Below are 23,698 nucleotides of genomic sequence, written 5' to 3'. Positions count from 1 at the left end.
CAGGGAAAAAGAAGGAGCATGATCACAGACAATGTTATATGTCATGCCATATATTTAAGTTAGAAGCCATTGAAGGCTTTAAGCCAAGAATCACAATCTACCTTGCTGTAGTGGGTTGGAGGGCAAAGGAGAAGAATTGAGGAGTACAGTACATGAGCTTTCTTACTGCTGTGGCTATAGATGATATTTTTTAAATATGAGAATTTAAAGTCTTCAATTTTTACTGTCTATGGAAAGATGAAGAATAAAGAGGGAACAATATAAGCAGATAGGTAAGTAGATATGTATACATAGGAAGACAAATAGGGGAAGGAAGGAGAGAAAAAAGTAAGAAAAAGAAAAAAAGAAGGGAAGAACCAAATGCCAGGCACTGTACTAAGCATTTATCTCATTCAATTCTGACAACCCTATTAGGCAGTATAGCACACCATTGTGACACTATGGATTATTGTTAAAAAATATTCAGTCCCTCCCCTACCACCTCCATGCTGAAGTATAATTCACTCACTTCAGGTGGGTTGGATCATGTGATTTGCTTTACATAATGTAATGTTAGCAGGTGAATATAACAAAAGATTTTAAAAATTTACATTTTAGCTTGTCCCTTTGTGCATCTGCCATTGCCATGAAAGACTTTGGAAAATCTGGGCCTTCGGTCCATGCTGAAGGATAAAAGATGTGTGGAACAGACCCAGCTCAGACGATTCCACTCCAGATCAGCGGACTCCCAGCTAGACTGCAGATGTGTGAAAAATAGAAGGTAAATGTCCTATTCCAATAAGATCATGCTGCTGCTTATTACACAGCATATTTCAGTAAAAAACTCAGTGATTCAGGGATCCCTGGGTGGCTCAGCGGTTTAGTGCCTGCCTTTGGCCCAGGGCATGATCCTGGAGCCCCCGGGATCGAGTCCCACCTCAGGCTCCCGGCATGGAGCCTTCTTCTTCTTCTGCCTGTGTCTCTGCCCCCCCCCTCTCTTTCTATGTCTATCCTGAATAAATAAATAAAAATCTTTAAAAAAAAAAACTCAGTGATTCAGGGTATCATTGTTACCCCTGTTTCACAAATGAGGAAACTGAGGCACTGAGAGATTAAATGATGTGTCTAGTGATGACTGCTATGTCTCCTGTCAGAATAATTGGGGAGAATGGTGGTGCCATTAACTGAGATGGGGACACTGATTAAGGGGCAGGGCTGTTGGGCTAAAAGAATGTACTTAAAGTTGGACATGACTGGTGCCAGCAAAACAAGCAGTGACTACATCAGCAAGCAGTGGAATGTGTGGCTGTCCTGTCTGGAGCCCTGAGGATGGTTGAGGCAGCCTGGAGAGGAGCTGACAGTCTGTACCTCCTGCCTGTGAACTATCCTGGTCCAGAGAAGCTCAGTCTGGACTCCCCCAAAAACTGCAGAAATAAGAATGAAGTCACAAGGTCTGACTGATTTTTAATTTTCTCCATCATAAGAAATAATCACCAAGTTGAAAATAAACCAAGCAGCCCTTTCAAGTCCATCACTAGGTTTCTCTTTCCAAATGTAACCCAGAGTTACAACATACACTTTCCACATTTTTTCTTGGTATTGGTTTTCCTACCATGGAGTAAATGACAAACACCAGCTGAAACAGAACTCTTAGTTCCATTTGCTTTCAGTTGAACCTGGTGTTGAAGAATGCATTTGTTTTTGCAGAGATCCCTTCTCATCTGCTAACCTTCCCTGTGTGAGGAACTACAGTGTGCCTCACCTGCTGCCCTGCCTTGTTTGTGGTGGTCTTGTATCAGGTCGTCTAGAATCAGAGCCCATGGTGGGATGCTTGCAAAAATGCTTTGCTGAAGAAGTGTTCCCAGGAGAAACTAATGCAAGAGTGAGGAGGGAAGCAATAAAGAACAGAGAAAGCAGCCAAGCAGTGATGGGATTCAGGTGAGTTCCAGCCTCAGGGTGACCCCTGGTGTCCCTGGAGGGAATGACTCTACAGAAGTTGTGCCCCCTGAAGGAACAGATTCCATACCCCAGTCACTGGCCAAGGGCCTCTAGCTAAGCATCTCCGGATGAAAAAGCTCCCCTTAGCCAAGGAGCACCCCTTCAGAGAGGTGCAAGTATGAACTACTAGAAGCCAACATCACAGGAGCTAGGGACAGGTGTGTCAGCCCCATGAGGGACCTGGGCAGGGCACCAGTAGCATGTAGTACAGCAGGAATTCTCCGCTTGAGGTAGAGAGGGGGCCGACTATAGCATTAAAACCATGGTGCTGGGACCCCTGTGTCCTTTTTAACATGTACTCCCAGGCAGGGTCTGGAGGGAGTTAGTGTGGCTTCCAGGATAAACGGCATCATAAAGAAAATGCAAATGACAATCTCAAACAGAAGTAATGTGACATTAACACATGTTCACTCAACCTACAGATGCATTAATGAAGACATGCAGAGAAGGCATTTTGCAAAACCCATCTGGGGTTCTCCTTGAGTTCAGACATGTGAACAAATGCTTTGTTCCCTAAACACCATGTAGTACACTCACCTCACAAGAAGAATAACTTCCCTCGGTGCTGAAGTAGGGCAGTTTTGACTGTTCCTTGTCAATATTCTCTGTAGCCATCAACACAGCACACAGGGGACTTTCCCACCAGCACACACCCTCGGGAAACCACGGCTACCTGAGGTTGGGCTGTCTCTTCCCTTTTCTACAGATGACATGAGCATTTAGGAGTAAATAAAAGGAAAAGGAAGGTTCCGAAGAAATGAAACACAGAAAAATAGTTTACCTCTGCTGCATGATTTCAAGAATCAGATTCTGTAATAGGGCTGTTGATGGGAAACGTTTAAAGTCCCCAGTTCAAACCACAATTTACATAAGACAGGTCACACATAGAAATTTAAATGAAATTGCAAACAAGATACATGTACATGCTTGGCTTCACCTATACTTTTTGCTCTAGATTCCCAATTTTCAACACCAGATTTTTCCCTCAATGACACTTTGCTGGCCAATGTTGGCCATGTCCTGGCTCATCTGCCTGCCAGTTTCATGAGACACTCCCACATCCCAGCCAAATTCAAATCCCTGAGTTTTTCAACCTTCCACCTCCACTTTTGCCCCTAATGCTGTTCTGAACTCACCTCACCAAAGGGCTAAGCCACACCTGGGGGTGGATTGGTTGACAGGAATGAGGCAGTTCATGGTTCAGATGAGGTCTCCAAGGCAGCAGGCTATAGCAACCCATAATTACAGAGACCCTATGAAGATCCTGTCCAGCCAGTTCTTATTAGGGACAAATCCCAAAACTTCCATTATTTGCCAAACCCCTAGTCATTCAGGTTTCTTCATTCAGATGAACCAAGCCTGTCTGGGATATCTGGAGTGACATAGCAGTTGGTGCCAGGATGGCTCAAACCTTAGACTCATGTTTCCATGCAGCACATGTGGGAAGCCAGAAGCCTGGGAAGCAAAGTGGACAAGCCACATGGGAGAAGCCAGATAAAAGTGGCATACCTCCTGGATTAGGGTATGTCTCATACTGAGAAGGCCCCATGCCAGCCTGCTATGAGAGTGTGTGTGTGTCTGTGTACTTGTGTGTGACTTCTTATAACTTTTGTTCAGTGCCCAGTCAGCACTTCCTAAACCACTCATTAAACCAGGGGTTTGGGAAGTTTCAGAAATTCCTTCAACTACCTCATCAAGCATGGAGGAATTTAGTATTGGATTCAGACATTTAAAGGTGTTAGCTTCTTAATTTTTATTTTCACACAAGTGAGTTCCAGTAAATAGTGATTAGCCACTCACCTTCATCATTGGAGTAACATGGCATTCATGATTCCACAGTTCTGACTTGAGGTGTCTTTGTCTTGGATTTCTTCCTAAAATGTCAAGAAAGAGTGCATTTCTCATTGTCCTGGGAGGCAGTGTAGAGTGAGCAAGGAGGGGGGAAACCTTAGAATGCATTCTGGCTTTGGTTGCTGGTACAATTGAAGCAACACTTATACCAAGGTAAGGAACTAGAAATTGAAAATATATAGTAAGTGACAGCATAATCTCTTCTCCTCTTTTGTCTGCTATCCCTAAAGCCCAGGGGCATTTGCATGGTATTTATTTAAGAATGTCAGGGAGCAGTGAAGTTTTATCGAGGATGATGGCTGATCACACATCAGAGAACATCATGATGATTTGATTTAATATAATCATGCCAGGTACTGTCTGGCAATTGAAACCTAAAGAATGCTCAACAGCTTACCTGGGAGATGTGTCACCTTCAATCAGCTGGTTATGAAGTAGTCCAATGGAGGGAAATATCACTGAAGATGCTTCTGTCTTAGACCTAGTGCATCTGGATCTCAAGTAGATGAAGCAGTGCCCTGCTGGAAAGATGTCCTCCAGCAAATTGGCTCTTGGTAGTTGGACAAGACACTTCTTAAATTATTTAACACACACAAATCATGCTGTAGGAACTAAAACTAAATGGCATGTAATTGTGTTCTAATTATAGCTTACAATGGCTATACTGTCATTTTACTGAAAATTATCAGAAATCCCAGAAGCTCCTGAATTAGCAGTTAATGGTATAAAAAGTGAGGACACTAAACACTGTTCTCTTTTTTTTTTTTTACCTATAGTGGGATTTTCTAATGGAAAGGAAACAGAGCCCTGCAAGTAATTGAAATCAAATCTAAATGACTTAAGAAAAAAGGGATTTATCTGAAAGGAAACGAGATGGCACAGAAACTTAAGGGAAGCCTGGATAGCCAGACTCAGAACATGAGCACAGACAGAGGGCATCAACCAAGTAGAACACAGCCAACGTTACATGTTATGTATGACACACCTGGTTAAGGCTGCAGCTCCTGCCATCTCTAGGACATGGACACACCCTTAGCACCATGATGCAAAAGGTCAGCAAGCAGGCCAACCAATGCTATGTCACCCCTCCTTCCTTTTTTTTTCTTTTTTTTAAAGATTTTATTTATTTATTCTTGAGAGATAGAAGGAGAGACAGAGCCAGAGACACAGGCAGAGACAGAGCCAGAGACACAGGCAGAGGGAGAAGCAGGCTCCATGCACTGGGAGCCCGACGTGGGATTCGATCCCTGGTCTCCAGGATCGCGCCCTGGGCCAAAGGCAGGCGCCAAACCACTGTGCCACCCAGGGATCCCCCCCCTCCATCCTTTTAAAACACTCTCACCCTTTTGTCTACCTGTTCCCAACTTAAAATCCATAATAGAAATGTCTGATTGGTCTATCCAAAGGCAGGCATCTGTGTCCTACCTTCCAGGAGACAGGAAGGGGTGTCTGGCTTGCCCAGCTTGCATAGCAGGGGACAGAGCCCGGACTCCCTCCAGAACACACACACAGGGGAACGAACCCCAAAGCAGAAACAGGTTCAGAATCCACATCATCTAAAACAGTAAACACTAAAGCCTCAAATATGTAGTACAGAAATGTAATAAAATTTTAAGTTTGGCTAGGAATCTAAATAACTCAGATTGCTTCAGGAGTATAAATTAGCAAGAAAATCACTAGGCTACTCTGGAAGAGTTTTTTGTTTTATTTTCCTTCAATGCATTTCTGAAAAATAACTAAGATTGCTAGATATACAGTAATTGGAGGCTTCAGATAATGACTAATTGCTTTTATGATATTACATAAAATGTATATATGCATTTTGTGCTGCGTGGTGGTTGAACAAATTTCACTTGTGTTTGTTAAGGACTCTAGCATAATGCTAGTCATTGCTCCTTTGATGCACTGGCATTCAGCCCTAACCATATGGTTCTACCCACAGGTACCTCTAAGTACCAGGTTAGCCAAAGAAGGAAGCTAGCAAATTGCCCAACAAGAAGCATAGCAGAGCTCCCAAACTGATGTCAAGGACCGACTCAACATCAGTAATATTGTGCTTGCTGCTCATATCCTATATCTGCAGGATGCAATGTCCACGGTCTGGCAGCCCTGACTTCACCTGAGAACGTGGCAGAAATGTAGATTCTGAGGTCTACCCCAGAACTGCGGAATCAAGCCTGCATTGTGACAAGCTCCAGGGGCACTTCTTGTGCACATGCATATTTGAGAAGCCCCAGTCTATAGCACCCAGTCCCCAGACAGGGATAGACTTCAAGGGTACCCACTGTCCTTCTGCAGTGCTGCTCAACAGCTCTGTCCACCTTGTCACCAGAGCCCCATCTCCATTTGTTAGCAGGGATGCACCCAGTTCTGAGATTGGTTTCTCACTGGATTCCCTGCCTTGGCCTCACACCCCTGTGCTGTAGGCAGCCTCTATTGTCTGTCATCTTGTGACGTTCAAGCCTGTTTTCCCCAGTGAGATTATGTCATCAGGACTCTACACAGGGTTTGCTGTGCATCGCACCACTTCCCCGCCTCCTCTTTCATGGACCCTCTTCAAAGAGGCACATCCAAGGAAGGATAGCCCAAAGGCAAGGGAAGTTGCAGCCTGGATTCTGAACAGCTCCCAGTACCTCCTAGTCAGGTCTTTCTGGGAAATTCCAAGTTGCAGACCCCACCCTGCAGTCCTCTCCCTCCTTCTAGACTGCAGGTCCATGAAGTAAACACAAGGAGAGTGGCCAGCCCACCCTCAGGGCAGTCCTCAGCAGGTGCTCAAGGCTAGGGAGCGGGAACTGAAAGGGAAAGAAGGCTCAGACTTCCTCCTAGTGACGGGCCAGGCTTATTTCAGTCCCTAAGAGAGGATGTGAAAGAAGAAGTGCCTGGCACAGAAAGAACTGGAGCTAAGAAAACCCCCATTCTTCAGTGATGACCTTGCTCGCCAGTGGACTTCTCTGGATCCTCTACAGGGTGACTGTCAGGACTGTCTGTCGAGTATGTCTTCTTAAGGACCATGTGTGCAATGTGAAGCAGAGGAGAAACAAAACCGATGTCTGGACACCATTGTCCTGGAAGGATGTGTATTTAATTCCACAGGGATTCCCAGACCAAGAGCCATATACCAGCTTTTGCAATGCAGGGAAGGCCTTTCCTATATGATCCAGATACTGTTTCTTCCCCATTCATTAGAGTCAAGTAGCTACACCAGCAAGCCTGAGATTTCTGCCACTGTCTTAAGCATAAGGGAGTTGGCTGACAATAAAATCCTTTATTCTATTTTCTTCTGTTCTCAAGTGGAGAAATTTAAATTCTAGAAGGGACAAAGCTTGCATTTATCCAGGCCAGTTAATGAGGAATGCCTGACTAAATGTTGAGAATTTAGACTGCTTAGTAACTCAGCTTTAGAAACCTCAAAGGATTCCACAACTGAGCCAGAAAGGACCTTTTTCCCCATCAATTATTTGTGCTATTTTAATAAACTCCTTCAGGTCATGATCACTAAGCCCACCAATATTCATATCATTTAAAAAAATATATACACTCATTTATTTTCTTGAAGAATCAACACCAAAACCTTGAATATATTTTATAATTGATTTTTAGTCTTTCTAAGTTTAGATCTTTGGTACTGGAATCACTGAATGTTACTAAGAAGCAAGTGTAACCTGAAGGTTACATGAACAATTGCAAGACTACCTGGGGGCTCACAGACAGTGATAAGCCTGATGATTTTCATGCTATCTGTGTGTGGCTTGGAGAGCACACAGATATGTTGCTGATGCCCCTTCCCAGCTCCCGCCCTGGCTGGATGTGCTCATGTCATCCCCAGCTTCACACCCGTCATTCCTTTCTCTGTTCCTTGTTGGGCCTCACCCACCACTTTCTGGACTCTACTGAAGTCTCCACACCCAGCTCACTTCCCACTTCCGCAGAAAGGGAACAGATTTGGTTTGCATCCCCTGACTAAACTCAACATCTATAAAACCTGAGTAATTCTTCCAAGGATTGTTGGAAATTAAATAAGGAAGCACATATAAAAGAACCTGCTACAAACATTGTTAAGTAGTGGGTTATCTTAGAAACATTCACTTCCCTGTCTCATTCTCCATTCCTGCCTCCTGCATTTTGTTCCCACCCTTGCCAGGTCAGGTCATCCCCATGTCCTTGCCCTGGTCCATCACCCTCTTCCCACTCATTCTCATGGCCTCAGGGATAGAAGTGTTAAATAACAAAAATTCAACTGAGTACATTTTAAAGGTCTAACTAGCTTTATTAATCAATTCAGAATCAGGTAGCATCCCATCTAGCAAGCAGAGGGGAGCTCCAAAGGGCTATAGATAAGGAAAGACTTTTAAAGGTAGACACAGAGGAAAAAAGGAAATTATTAGCACAGAATGCATTGTTTTAGGCAAGCTTACCTTCTTAAGGGGAATGGAAGGGTCTATCAGTACATTTCCTCGTGCTGAACAGGAAACTCCCCTGTGGACTGGCTAAAGGCTACATTTTGGGGGGTTGAAACTGAGGTTAGGTAAGTATTAAGTTGTGGTTTACTGACATGAGCCCTTACTTAACCAAAGCAACATGTTGGGTCTGTAGTTCTTTGGTTTTTTGTTTGTGTGTGTGTGTGTGTGTGTGTGTGTGTGCTTGTTTGTTTAACACCCCCTCCCTTTGATCAGACTCTCAGCTTAATTGAGAGATGTGATTAACATTTAAGGCATTACTGCAACTCCCAGCTATCACCATGTGGTCCTCAAAGCTTCTGTTGTTCCTTTGTGTCATGGCATCATGACATTTTTGCTTAATCTCTGTGACATTCACAGGTTATGACTTGGTAATTCTTTTCTCTCTCTTTTTCATGTTCCCGTCTTAGGAGATCGTTTGCTTGGTGGTTAGAGGCTCTGAAAACACACATTGAAAGGTTTTAAGAGAATACAACATACCAGGGGGATTATTATGATTACTATTAGCAGGATAATGCCCAAAGTTTGGACTTTACTTCAGAACCATGGTTCCTAAGACTCAAACCAATGAAAATCAAATAAGTCAAGAAAGACCCTATGGAAGGAGTCATTCTTTTAAGCCAAGTAACTTGCTCAGTACTCTAATGTAACTGAGTTTTAACTTCCCCAGGGGTGTTAATCCAGGTACAGCAAGTGTTGTTGACTCCAGAAGATACCTGTTTGTTTAGCTAAAAAATAATCAAGGGCCATTCTATTATCCAGAACAACTTTGGCCAGAGAGTCTCATGATTTTTATTGGGCAGCTATTGCTTTTGCAGTGGGTTTTGCAATAAGTTTAAGAATTAAGGAAAAGTTTCTGAATATAGCCTCATTTACCCTATCTCTAACCAGGAAAGTAGATACCTGCCAAAAGAAGGGAATCCTGAATCATGAAAGCCTCCCTGTGAGTATTCTCTAATTTGATGATGTAAATTTAAAAGAGTTGGCCAAGAAGATGTCCTATTTTGCTTGTGGAAATTTAGAGCCACGATTAGATTTTCTCCTAGCCTGAAATAAAATATTTCTCTAAATTCCAAAGGTTGCCACCACCACCACCCCCACTCTGCCTGGGAGATACAGATGAAGCCATTATCTTTCCAAGAGAATGGCAGACTAAAGAAAAGGAAAAGAAAGACAAAGGGTTTCATGTTTAAAGTATGAAGTTTGATCCATCATTTTGTGGAAGCAGTCTACTACCTCAATGCCAGCTACTTCTCTTCCTCATCAATTTAATTTGGAAGCCTGCAGATCTATACAGGACCAGATGTCAGGTGGAACCTCCTTCAGCTATGTGATGTGTACGCAAGGGTCAGTGCCTTCTAGTTTTGCAGCAGTGTTAGTCATCAAGAGCACTTTATAAGGTCCTTTCCAATGGGGCATGAGGGCCATCTTCATTTGATAACATTTCCAGAATACCTAATCACCAGGCTCTCAACTGTGACCAACAGGATCCTTTGCATTGGGATCTAGGAAGGCTTATTTAACCTGTTGATGAGAGGCTATAGCATAAACATCAGAGACTTACAGTAGCTGACCACACTATCATGAGATAACAAGGGATTGGCAGAAGGTTGTACACTGATAGTTCCAAGAAGTCTGCCAGATTTTCACTAAGGCTCATGTGATTTGCCCAGTGAAATGGGTGCCTCAATCCCCAGAGATTATAGGAGGTATACCCCCAGTGGAAAACACGTTTTTTCACATTTTTTTCCACTGTGAGGCATCAGTCTTACAGCAGGAAAAGGCTTTAACCCAGCTGGAAAATATACAAGTGACAACAAGGACATATTGATAATCATAATAGCTCGCAGCTGAATGAATTCCAGTTGCAGGTCCAGTTCCAAGTGTCCAGAAGGAGGAGGTCTGAGTCCTCTGAAGACAAAAACAGTTTTTCTAAGATTATGAACCTGATGAGTCACACATTGCTGGTAGACTAATGTTGCAATATTAGAGAAGTCTCTGCACAAATATGTATTTATAATTTGAGTCATTTTAAACGCCCTATGGTGGGTAAATGAACGTAAAAACTGAAAGATGGGTTTTGTCAGGTAGCCAGGAAAAAACAAGCAGGCATCTTGGTTTTCTCTTAGCCCTGACTTCTTCATTTACTCCATCATTTGACCACCTTACTTTTTCTGAGCCAGGAGAAGACTGTAGCCATGTTGCATGTACATCAGGATGGACAGTGTGGCAATGAGGGGCCATTTCTTGTAAAAGCAAAATAGACTTTATCTTCATGTGCCACAATCTTACAACATAAAGAAAACTTAGTATTACCTCTCATGTGGCAATGCTTTCCATGCAGTTGAGTATGTCAAATAAGCCTAATTAGTTTGGCAAAGTCCTCCAATGTTCCAGGTCAAAAAGATTTCAGCAGACCAAAAGTTTAAAAAAAAAACAAAACTTTAGGGGCACCTGGGTGGCTCAGTTGGTTAAGTGTCTGCCTCAAGTCATGATCCTGGGATCCTGGGATCCAGTCAGGGGGGCTCCCTGCTCAGCAAGGAGCTTGCTTCTCCCTTTCCTCTGCCCCTCCCCCTGCTTGTGCTGTTAATCTCTCTCTCTCTCTTTTTCTCTCTCTCTCTCTCTCAAATAAATAAATAAAAATCTTAAAAAAAAAAATCATCCTAGGATTCCTAGGTGGCTCAGTGGTTTAGCATCTGCCTTTGGCCCAGGGCGTGATCCCTGAGTTCCAGAATCGAGTCCCACGTCGGGCTCCCTACATGGAGCCTGCTTCTCCCTCTGCCTTTATCTCTGCCTCTCTGTGTGTGTGTCTCTCATGAATAAATAAATAAATAAAAACTTTTTTTAAAAAATCATCCTTTTAACAGAGGGAAAACCAAATTCTAATTCATCCGCTTACTTTTGATATTAATACTGCTTTATTCTAACTTTAATCAGTCCTGATCATAAATATTCTTTCCCGAACAGGTTTTCTAGAAACCTTCTACAATTTTTTTCTAACATTCAAATTTTGTCCTGTGCTTTCCATCTCTAAATAATGAGCCTCACTTTAGAACAAAATTACTTTTTTCCCCAACAAAAATGTGTTTCCATTTTTTAAACTTTCTTTTAACCAAAAACACATATCTTACTTTCCTTACATAGCAAATTGTTCCTTATTAATATTTTAAACTTTTAGAAACCTAATTTCTAGTGGAAGCTAAGAAGTATGCAAGTATGAACTGTGTGTTATGCCAGCATACTTGGGACTGACAAATTAATGAATAAATTTTATAACTTTTAGAAATGTACTTTTCTATAGTGTAATCTTTTAATAAACCACAACAGATGTTTACTAGCAGACCAAATTTATCTTTAATTTCTCTGTAATAAGACAAAAGTAGATAAACCTATATCTACTGTAATTAATGTTTTAGTATTCTGTCTTATTTGGGAATGAGGGAATGATCTACATATTTAATTAATTTAACCTAATTTATTATTAAACATAACTCTTCAAAGTGTGGCTGGCTCAGGTGGAGGAGTGTGCATACTTGATCTTTGGGCCATGAGTTCCAGGGCCCTGTCAGGGGTAGAGTTTACTTTAAAAAAATAATAAAATATAAATAAACCTAACTTAGCAAAAAAATTTTTTTTAAAGATTTTGTTTATTTATTCATGAGAGACACACAGAGAGACTGGCAGAGACACAGGCAGAGGGAGAAGCAGGCTCCATGCAGGGAGCCCGACGTGGCACTGGATCCGGGGTCTCCAGGATCAGGCCCTGGGATAAAGGCAGCGCTAAACCACTGAGCCACCTGGGCTGCCCTAACTTAGCAAAATTTTAACGTTTAGGTTAGCAAGAAGATTTGGGAGACTATTTAAATTTTACCTAAATTTTTATTTTAATTGAGCCTGTTTAATTTACTTGTTCTTAGCAATTATGTGTAGATCCCTCAAAAAAAAATCATGAGGCATTAAATTCAGTCATCCTCCCAAGCTGTTTTTTTAAAAATATTTTGTAACAAAGACCACATCAACATATGTTACTTTTAGTAAACTCAGGCAGAATAAAAGTCTTAATGCTGATAACTCTAAAGATATTTTGATTAAATCAACAAATGAATATTTTTCTCTATCAAGTGAACTTGGAAAAAAATTTTTGGGTTAGTTTCTATTTTTTTGAGCATTTTAGAACAGCCAGTCCTTATCAGTGTGTGCCTTTAAACAACTAAATAGAGCTCTTTGACAAATTAATGTTAGCAATACCATGAGAGCTAGAAAAATATCTCAAATTTACAACATATATATGTGGACACACAAAGAGACAGATGTAGACTCTATAGTTATTAATACTTGTGGAGAAGATCTTTAAGATTTGTATTTGTCCCTAGATCTTAGGGTCGGGGTGCTGGAGTTTGGGTACAAAAGTCCTATATTTATTTTTTTTAAGATTTTCTAATTTATTTATTTATGAGAGACACAGAGAGAGAGGGGCAGAGACACAGGCAGAGGGAGAAGCAGGCTCCGTGCAGGGAGCCCAATGTGGGACTCGATCCCAGGTCTCCAGGATCACAACCCAAGCCAAAGGCAGACGCTCAACCACTGAGCCACGCAGGTGTCCCTCAAGAGCCCTTTTAGAAGTTAACATTTTTTAAGTTTAAATTCAACTAGCCAACATATCCTACATCATTAGTTTCAGATGTAATGTTCAATAATTCATCAGTTGCATATAAACCCAGTGCTCATCACATCACATGCCCTCCTTAATGCCCATCACCAGTTACCCCATCCCCCCACAGAAGTTTGTATTTTTAAAAAGTTTTATTTCTTTCTTTCTTCTTTCTTTCTTTCTTTTCTTTCTTTCTTTCTTTCTTTCTTTCTTTCTTTCTTTTTTTCTTTCTTTCTTTCTTCCTTTCTTTTCTTTTTCTTTCTTTCTTTCTTTCTTACTTTCTTTCTTTCTTTCTTCTTTCTTTTTCATTCGCAGGTGTTTGTGGGCTGTTTTCACATTTTAAAAACATGAAAAGATGTATAAGGGACAGAGAAAAAAGGCAAATCCTTCCAAAAAGGAATTGATTTTTCCTAAAGCCAGTAATTATGAGCCATTTAGGATAAATAGGAGAATTGGTAAAGAATAAGTGACATTTGAAGTCGATTTAGAAGTGCATTTCTAGTTTTGTAAAGATCTGTAAGATAAGGACAGTTGTTTTCAATCCCTCAAAGAATCGGGTTGTAGGTTAAATGACATCATGATTTGCCTGTTCAACTATATTTGTTTTTTTTCTTTGTGTACATGTTCTAATTTTAAATATTCCTTGTAGTATTGAATACCCCCTTTGGTATAAGAGGGGACTGCAAAGAGGGAGCAAAGTATATGAACTGTTTAAAATCCAAAGTCAGTCTCAATGAGAGCCAAAAGAAAGGGCACCTCCAAAGCAGTTAGAAAGCCAATCCCAGGTACAGAAATGAGACAGGCAAGAAGGCAGCAAGTATCTCTGGGACAGAGAGGATCAATAACCCATGGTTCTAGATTTGGGAAGGTAGAGACGGTGTGAAATTTTATTTTCTTCTCTCAACAGGCAGACATTCGAAGGAACTGATTATGGTGAGAATTTTCACCCTTTGCCGGCTTCTGCCAGTTTTTCCAGGATCTGCTTTGTGGGCTCTGGTAACCATCAGTTTGTCCTTAGCTATTTAAAAGAATGATGTAGTAAGTTACCAGAACATTGCTCAGTCTGTCAACCCTGGAAGGACCCATCTGGGCACCCTGCTTTGAAGGTAGGTATGGGAGGGGAGGTTACGGACATTAACTTGGAGGACTTTTGTTTGCAGCTGGGCAGTCTTTTCAGAGTGGAAAAGCCATTCAGGCAGAGGATCAGTAGAATAAGCACTCAAAGGAGGGCAGAGGGGAGCAGTAGGAGTTACATAGGTCCCTCTTACATCTTCAATTCATTAGCGTTTTTGCGATGAATCTTTCAATGAAACTATTTGGAATTTTGAAACCTCTTGGAGGTTTCTATTTGCCAATTAAAACAGGTATCCTGCTCTGTTTAATTTGGGGACGCTTGCCTTTAAATGTACTTCTTATATGATCTTATCTAATTGGAGCATCCCTCTTAATGGCCATTGCATTTCTAAGTTGGAATTCTCATGAGGGCAGGCAGCAGTTTGGTAAGACCCTGGCTACAAATGGGATGTAGCTCATTTCTACTGGTCTTATTTTGGGGTCCCCTGCCTGATGGCCACCAAGCCAAGTTCCTCAAGACTCACAACATGCTTAGTAAGATGTTGCCATTTTGCTAGATGCCCGTAACTTCTGGAACTATTGTTCTTAGATATAAAATAAGCAAATGTGCTAGATGGCAGCGCATTTTAGTCTTTAGAATTTAAAGGGACAATTAGCTAAGCTATTGGTCTCTCAGAGCCAAACTAATACCTAAGAGTGATGTGCTGCTGGGTTGGGACTGTGCATATTTTACAATTACCTCACTGCACAGTTTTCTTGAGGTTAGCAGGTGAACTGGCGTCAATCTAACCCATTCTGAGAACCAGCTTATCCTATCACAGGAGCCTTCCTGAGGTGGGGAGTACTCTAGCAGCCTTTAAATGCTCCACCTATGCCCACAAATTTTATGGTGCCTGGCATCTGAAATCCCATTAGCAATAGCCTTTATTTACACAAAACAAATGCATGCACTTTATTGTATCCATGATAATCAAGAGATGTTACTATATCATGGTCACAAGAAGGCCCTCTGTGCACTACCATCAAATCCCATGGAAACTTACTGACATTTTCCACCCAGAGAATTATGGTCTGAAAACCTAGGGGCTTGGCTCTGGGCCAACTCTTCTGCCGGCCCAAGTGGGCTCCATCTAGCAAGTAGAGCAGAGCTCCAAAGGGATAAGATAAGGAAACGTTTTTAAAGGTAGAGAGGGAGAGAAAAAAAGGAAATTGTTAGCAAAGAACCCGATATTTTAGGCAAGGTTACATCCTCAGAGGGACAGAGGGTTTTATCAGTACATATCCTCATGCTGACCAGGAAACTCCCCTGTGGACTGATTAAAGGCTACATTTCTGGAGGGGTTGAAACTGCAGGTTTAGGTTAGATATTAAGTCATAGTTTACTGACATGGGGCCTTGAGTCACACCATTGTAGACCTATGTGTTTGTTTCTTTAACAGAGGGAATTAGATTTTCTAAGCACCACGGTGGTAATTTTAGAAAGAAACCCACATATTCACAGGATCCTTCTTGCCACAGATCCCTTGACCTCGCTTCCTCAGACAGCCCTCAGACCCTCACCCACCAAAGGAATTTGGGTCAGCACAACCATGGGGCCTGAATGAGCACTTCTGACTGGTAAATTATGGGTAATATTTGCTGAGTGTTCAACTTATCAGCAGAGAAGTAGCAATCTGAGAGAAAGTTTGCCTCAGGGGTGGAACTTCAGAGTCTGCTTCTCACTCCCATCTCCAACCACCATGTACCCTGAGAAGCTTGCATTTGGAGCCAGATTGTGATTTTCATAAGACCTGCAGCCAAGACTCAGTGAATGGTGCTTTTTGTAAAACTAAAAATAAGTGATAGCATGTGTGTGCCCATTGTTCTTTCAACAAGAATTTTATTGTTCTGAGAACTTCAGCCAAGCTCTATGTGGCATCTGGGTTCAAATAGTGACCTCCAGCCACCACTTCATCCCTGCTCCATGGACCTTGAGTTCACCTACCTCGTTGCTCACTTACCACCACTACCCGAGGCTTGGTGGCATCCTAAACAAAACCTCTAAGTCCTCCAGGCATGTGCTTAAAAGAAATTCTGTAGCCAAAGCCCCCAGCTTCCTTGATTGCACCTTGTATAATTTTCCATCCCAAGCAGGATTAACTCCCCGATTTATGTGCTTTAAACTTAAGCCCACAGCCCCTGATATTCATTGCCTTGTTCTAGAATCACCTGTGAACAATGAAGCCCATGGATACTTGACCTCCACCACTGTGCAGTGATGAGAAAGTCTTGGTGGTGTCTGGCCTTGAATGGTAGCGAGAGCATTCTGTCTGGTCACTATGGAGAGCACAACTGGCTGGACCATGATCCAGCCTCTCAGAGACACAGTTCTCAGGATGTCAGCCCCAGGCAGGCTATGTGCCACCCCCCTTGTTCTGACACCAGAGGGGACAAAGGAGAGAGCCCTTGGGCTCCAGAGTGGGATCAGGGGGCACTTCTGTCCACTTAAGCAGGACATAGACATCAGAGATGGCAGAGAATGGGGTGGGGTGGGAAGGGAGGAGAGTGATAAGGGAAACAAAGGCAAAAGAAATGTAGCTTCAATTAATCCCCTCACAGCTCACAGCCTGGGGATGGATTCCTGAAACGTGCAGTGTGACCTTCCTCTAGGAACTCATGGCTACCTTAATGCCATCATGTTTAGAAGTAACTTTATTGGGATTCCTGGGTGGCTCAGCAGTTAAGCATCTGCCATTGGCTCAAGGCCTGATCCTGGGATCTGGAATTGACTCCAGCATCTGGCTTCCTGTGGGAAGCCTGCTTCTCCTTCTGCCTGTGTCTCTGCCTCTGTGTCTCTCATGAATAAATCTTTAAAAAAATTTTAAAAAGTAACCTTATCTTGGCAGCAGCTGACCCCTCAAGGTCCTAAGAGCCTTGCTTCTGGATTCCTTAGAGACTTACACTCTCCCCAACCCTCACTTCAGTATATAGTCACTCCTCATAGTCCCAGTACAGCTCTATCTGCCCACAGGTCCTGTCCAATGAGTAGGGAAGGAGTGAAGGTCTAGGCAGGAAACAAAGGAGGCCCCTGACTGGGCTCCAGAACTATTCCTGGCAGGTGGAGATGCTGAGATAGAATAAGATATAAGGCAACAAACCAAGATAACACAAGAATCTCAAGTTCACAAGATTTCCAATTAGTTCTCAGTAGAAGGCTGCAAATAAAACCCCACAGTGGCAACCCATCGGGACCCCTCTCATTCTAGAGAGCTTTTTCTTTTGTTTCTGTTCTCACATTCACTTAATAAGCTTTCACTTTGTTTCCCCTTTTGTGTCCACCCAGTAACCCTGCAACGAAAAGAAGGAGGAACAGCCTAAGATCTGTCCCTAAGACCAAGACCAGGGTCTCCTTCCCTGGTACTGCAGGAGCAGTGACCCTTGGTGTGGCTCAGAAACAGCAGGGAGCAGGTGGGACCAGACTGGGCCCCGGGGTGTGTGTGGGTGCCTTGGGCTATCCCAGAGACTCAGTCATTAGGCCTTCTCCCTTGGGGCCCCCCTGAGACCCATCCTCACTCTTCTTCAGGGACAAGCTGCTCAGACACAACCACCAACCAGTCCCTCTTAATTATGTATTTCTAATTAATTACTCTAGTGTATTTCAGGCACAGCACTGGCTTCTAAATTTAAACTACTGTTTTGACCCATTTCCAGCCACTAGTGGGCATATTTAAGGCCTATATACTTTGATAATTAAAGCAAAAATATGCCTTTATATGTAGCATTTACCAGGGGATCCTGAAGTTTTGGAAAGGGGCTTCCTAACAAAACTCACCCAAAGAGCCTCACATATTGCTCAGAGGGAAGGAATATTTTGGCTGACATAAACACACCACCAGCTCCCCTGCAGCCCAGTGTTCCGAGGCTCTGCACTAACCCCAGAAAGGGAGCCCCACCAGACAATTCACTGCATCTGGGAGTCTAAAGGCAATCACTGGCTAATAACACAAAGAGGTTCAGAAGATGCTCAGATAAGAATCACCCACAGTGGCTAAAACCACAGGAGAAAGTAATTGTAAAACAGGATACTAAAAGAGTTTCAAAGAATCTCCCTACAAATGACTTATGAATTACAAGTGCAAGATATATGGAGAAACCTGACAGACACTACCTTACACAAATGATCAAAATCAACATCACTAGGAATGGGACAAATCCACATCATACATCTCTTGATACAATGCCCTGAGAAGCACAAAGTGTCACCCATAGGTGTTTCTGCCAAAAATGTGTACCTTGAACCCAATTGTCAAGAAACCATTGGGCAGGCCCAAATTAATAATCCAAATATAGTAACATATATTGACTATTTTAATCTTTATTCATTTATTTTCTAAGTGATCTCTATACCTAATGTGTAGGGCTCACAACCCCAAGATCAAGAGTTGCATGCTCCACCGACTGAGCCATCCAGATACCCCATGAACCATTATAATAAACAATAACAATGTGTTCTGTACTCTTTAAAAATGTGAATGGCATTGAAAACTACAGCAGTTGCTCCAGATTAAAGGTGATTAAGGAAACATAATTGCTAAATGCAAAGTGTAATCCTGCCCCAGATCCTGGACCAGATGGAAAAATTCTGTAATGGACATTTTAGGGACATTTGGAGTTTTAAAAAAGAATTATCATATAATAATAGTGGATCAGTGTTAATTTTCTTAATTTGATCATTATGTTGTGATTATATATACATTTAAAAAAAGAAAGAAGATCATTTTCATAGGAATATTTCTTTCTTAGGCAGAAGTATTTAGGTGTAAAGAGTCATAAAATCCACACACTTCAAAAGGTTTAGCAAGAAATTATAATTAAAATATGTATATGTGTATATATAATTTTACATTTTGGATGTCCTTCCTCTTATAACGAGCCTGCTTTTCAAAACGCAAGTTATCTTTCAAATTATTGTTTCTAAGGGTTTATGGACTAATTCTTTGAATTATGTCTAAACTAAGAGTTAACTCTGAGGGAAGCATTGGGAACTTCCTGATGAATGAAATACATTAAATAAAGTGGTGGACATTTTGCCATCTACCTGAGCTATGTAGGGTCATTTTATACTTGCTTTTGGATTTTTGGTTGGTTGATTTTGCTGGAAAAGAAGTTTTAGGATAAAGTATAGTAATTTTAAGATAATGCAGTAGTGGTTAGAAAATTAATTTTTTAAAAGATTTTACTCACTCATTTGACAGAGAGAGAGAGCACAGGTAGAGGGAGCAGCAGGCAGAGGAAGAGGGAGAGGGGGAAGCAGATTCCCTGCAGAGCAGGGAGTCCAGTGTGGAGCTCCATCCCAGGGTACTGGGATCATGACCTGAGCCGAAGGCAGACACTTAACCAACTGAGCAACCCAAGCACCCCAGAAAATTAATTTTAAAAAAAATTTCTTAGAAAATTTCAGATATTTTTCAAAAAATTCTATGCAGCACAGTTTTTGTAGTTTACTTAAGGGGGCCTTGCAATGGTTCTTTCCCTGAGATATAAAATAATTCAAAACCATGTGCTTGTTCTTCCATAAGTTAACTTGCTTAGAGCAGGTCATGTTGGGCTTTTAATTTCTAAGCGTGCACATCAAGCCTAGGAAGATCACAGAAGGACTTGCATTTCCAGGAGTAAAGGCAGGATAGGGATCAGACCCACCTCCCACTGGACACAGTCAAAAATGTTTACTATAATAAATGTGTCAGTTTTATTTTGTTTTAATTCTTTAAAGCACCAAAGAGAGTAAGAAAGTCCAGATCAGGAGGCGGGGTAAAATGGCGGAAGAGTAGGGTCCCCAAGTCACCTGTCCCCACCAAATTACCTAGATAACTTTCAAATCATCCTGAAAACCTACGAAGTCGGCCTGAGATTTAAAGAGAGACCAGCTGGAACACTACAGTGAGAAGAGTTCATGTTTATATCAAGGTAGGAAAACGGGAAAAAATGAAGAAATGAAAAGCATCCAAAGGGGAGGAGCCCTGCAAGGAGCTGGGCTAAGGCCGCTGGCGAGTGCCCCCAGGACAGGAAAGCCCAGGCCCTGAGAAGCAAGAGCTTTACCAATCTTTCCCGGACGGAAAGGTGCTTGCAGGGAGCTTGGGCAGGATCCCAGGATGGGTGGGGATGCCCTCAGGCTCCCAGGGGCACTAACAGAGGACCTGTGCCCCGGGGGAGAGCCTGCCACACACCGCAGCAGAGCTCCCTAAAGGGCTGCAGCGCACACCCAGCAGGGCCCCGAGAGCAGCTCAGGCGCGGCTCAGGTGGCTGCTCTGCATGGAGGGGCCCCTGCGGCCTGGGAGCGCAATTCCAGCTGTGCAAACCCCGTAGCCAAGGGCACGGGGGGACACAGCCCAAGATCCGGCCCTCTCCCTGGGACAGGCAGAGGCCTGGAGGACACAGTGCAGAAAGGATGCTCCCCCGAGCTGTGCAATCAGCGCCCCCCCCCCCCCGCCCCCGGAGCATCCAGGCCCCTGCAGACTGGGAGCTGAGGTAGTTACTGCAGGACCTGTACTACTGCAACTCTCTCCAGAGTTGGAGAGCTGGCCGTTGCAACTGTTGTTCCTCCTCCTGGTGTCACCTTGTACCTGGGACTGAGCAGGGGCCTCACAGGATAAACAACTACCACTGAACCATGCACCTGGCAGGGGGCTGGGCAGCTCCCCCAGGTACACACACCTGAGAATCAGCACAGCAGGCCCCTCCCCCAGAAGCCCAGCTGGAAGGACAGGGGAAAGCAACTTACTGACCAAGCAGCGCTGGAAAGTTCTAGGGGAAGTTCAGGGATTCACAGTATATAGAATCAGAGGACACTATCCCTTGTTTTTTGTTTTCTGTTTGTTCCCCCCAACACCGGTTTTTTTTTTTTCTCTTTTTCTCCTTTTCCCAAAACAACTTGTTTTTAGCCACTCTGCACTGAGCAAAACTACTAGAAGGAAAACCTCACCTCAAAAGAAAGAATCAGAAACAATCCTCTCTCCCACAGAGTTACAAAATCTGGATTACAATTCAATGTCAGAAAGCCAATTCGGAAGCACTATTATACAGCTACTGGTGGCTCTAGAAAAAGCGTAAAGGACTCAAGAGACTTCATGACTGCAGAATTTAGATCTAATCAGGCAGAAATTAAAAATCAATTAAACGAGATGCAATCCAAACTGGAGGTCCAAACAACGAGGGTTAATGAGGTAGAAGAACAAGTGAGTGACATAGAAGACAAGATGATGGCAAGGAAGGAAACTGAGGAAAAAAGAGAAAAACAATTAAAAGATCATGAAGATAGGTTAAGGGAAATACTACAGCCTCAGAAGGAAAGATCTATGCTTAATTGGGGTTCCAGAGGATGCCTAAACAGAGTACCAGAAAGTGTATTTGAACAAATCATAGCTGAGAACTTCCCTAACTTGGGAAGGGAAACAGGCATTCAGATCCAGGAGAGAGAGATTCCCCCCCTAAAATCAATAAAAACCACTCAATACCTCGACATTTAATAGTGAAACTTGCAAATTCCAAAGATAAAAAGAAGATCCTTAAATCAGCAAGAGACAAGAGATCCACAAACTTTATGGGGAGAAGTATTAGGTTAACAGCAAACCTCTCCACAGAGACCTGGCAGGCCAGAAAGGGCTGGCAGGATATATTCAAGGTCCTAAATTAGAAGAACCTGCAGCCAAGATACTTTATCCAGCAAGGCTCTCATTCAGAATAGAAGGAGAGATAAAGAGCCTCCAAGATAGACAGAAACTGAAAGAATATGTGACCATCAAACCAGCTCTGCAAGAAATACTAAGGGTGACTCGGGAAAAGAATGAGGAAGTCCAAGGAAACAATACACAAAAACAGGGACTGAATAGGTATCACGATGACACTACATTCATATCTTTCAATAGTGACTCTGAATGTGAACGGGCTTAATGACCCCATCAAAGGCACAGAGCTTCAGACTGTATAAAAAAGCAAGACCCATCTATTTGTTGTCCAAAAGAGACTCATTTGATACCTAAGGACACCTACAGCCTGAAAATAAAAGGTTAGAGAACCATGTACCATTCAAATGGTCCTCAAAAGAAAGCAGGGGTAGCCATCCTTATATTAGATAAATTAAAGTTTATCGCGAAGACTGTAGTAAGAGATGATATAGACTGTAGTAAGACTATGATATAGTGTCCTATATCATACTTAAAGGATCTATCCAACAAGAGGACCTAACAATCATCAATATTTATGCCCCGAATGTGGGAGCTGCCAAGTATATCAATCAATTAATAACCAAAGTTGAGACATATTTAGATAATAATACACTTATACTTGGTGACTTGGACACAGTGCTTTTATAATTGATAGATCTTCTAAGCACAACATCTCCAAAGAAACAAGAGCTTTAAATGATACACTGGACCAGATGGATTTCACAGATATTTACAGAAGTTTACATCCAAATGCAACTGAATACACATTCTTCTCAAGTACACAAGGAACTTTCTCCAGATTAGACCACACTGGGTCACAAATCAGGATTTAACTGATACCAAAAGATTGGGATTGAACCCTGCATATTTTCAGACCATAATGCTCTGAAACTAGAACTAAATCACAAGAAGTTTGGAAGGATTTCAAACACATGGAGGTTAAGGACCTACCTGCTAAAACATGAAAGGGTCAACCAGAAAATTAGAGAAGAATTAAAAAGATTCATGGAAACTAATGAGAATGAAGATACAACAGTTCAAAACCTTTGATACAGCAAAAGCAGTCCTGAGGGGGAAATACCTCGCAAATCAAGCATCCATCCAAAAATTGGAAAGAACTCAAATACAAAAGCTAACATTGCACCTAAAGGCGCTGGAGAAAAAAACAGCAAATAGATCCTACCCCCAGCAGAAGAAGAGAATTAATAAAGATTCGAGCAGAACTCAATAAAATAGAACCAGAAGAAATGTGGAACAGATTAACAAAACCAGGAGTTGGTTCTTTGAAATAATGAATAATATAGATAAACCATTAGCCAGCATTATGAAAGAGAAGAGAGAAAAGACTCAAATTAATAAAATCATGAATGAAAACGGAGAAATCACCACCAATACCAAGGAAATACATAATACATAAGTCTTAAAACTTATGAGCAGGTATATGCCAATAAATTAGGCAATCTAGAAGAAATGGATGCATTTCTGGAAAAACACAAACTACCAAAATTGGAACAGGAAGAAATAGAAAACCTGAACAGGCTGATAACTGGGGTGGAAATTGAAGCAGTCATCAAAAACCTCCCAAGACACAAGAGTCCAGGGCCAGATGGCTTCCCAGGGGAATTCTATCAAACGTTTAAAGAAGAAACCATACCTATTCTACTGAAGCTGTTCAGAAAGATAGAAAGAGATGGAGTACTTCCAAATTCGTTCTATGAGGCCAGCATCACATTAATTCCAAAACCACACAACGACCCCAACACAAAGGAGAATTATAGACCAATATCCCTGATGAACACAGATGCAAACATTCTCAACAAGATAGTAGTGAATAGGATCCAACAGCACATTAAGAAGATTATTCACCATAACCAAATGGGATTTATCCCGGGGATGCAAAGCTAGTTCAACACTCATAAAGCAATTAATGTGATTGATCATATCAGCAAGAGAGAAAACAAGAACCATATGATCCTCTCAATAGA

The 23,698-nt window shown here is 42.1% G+C and overlaps 1 long non-coding RNA gene across 2 annotated transcripts in view; it reads right to left on the bottom strand.

Annotated features, from left to right (window-relative positions):
- The window catches only part of LOC112933279 (uncharacterized), a 53,960-nt gene extending 32,974 nt beyond the window's left edge, over positions 1-20,986 (bottom strand). The window contains exons 1-3 of one of the 2 annotated variants that reach the window (XR_011995209.1): positions 4,226-20,986; positions 3,778-3,851; positions 2,515-2,677 (exon numbers count right to left, since the gene is read on the bottom strand). This is a non-coding gene — a long non-coding RNA (uncharacterized lncRNA). The remainder of the gene's footprint in view (positions 1-2,514; positions 2,678-3,777; positions 3,852-4,225) is intronic. The other variant, XR_003237629.2, reaches the window with a different exon arrangement.
- Between the last annotated feature and the right edge of the window lie 2,712 nt (positions 20,987-23,698).

The sequence above is a fragment of the Vulpes vulpes genome, chromosome 11 (genome assembly GCF_048418805.1).
Source record: "Vulpes vulpes isolate BD-2025 chromosome 11, VulVul3, whole genome shotgun sequence".
Taxonomy (NCBI): Eukaryota; Metazoa; Chordata; class Mammalia; order Carnivora; family Canidae; genus Vulpes; species Vulpes vulpes.
This window is presented reverse-complemented; position numbering and strand designations above follow the sequence as displayed.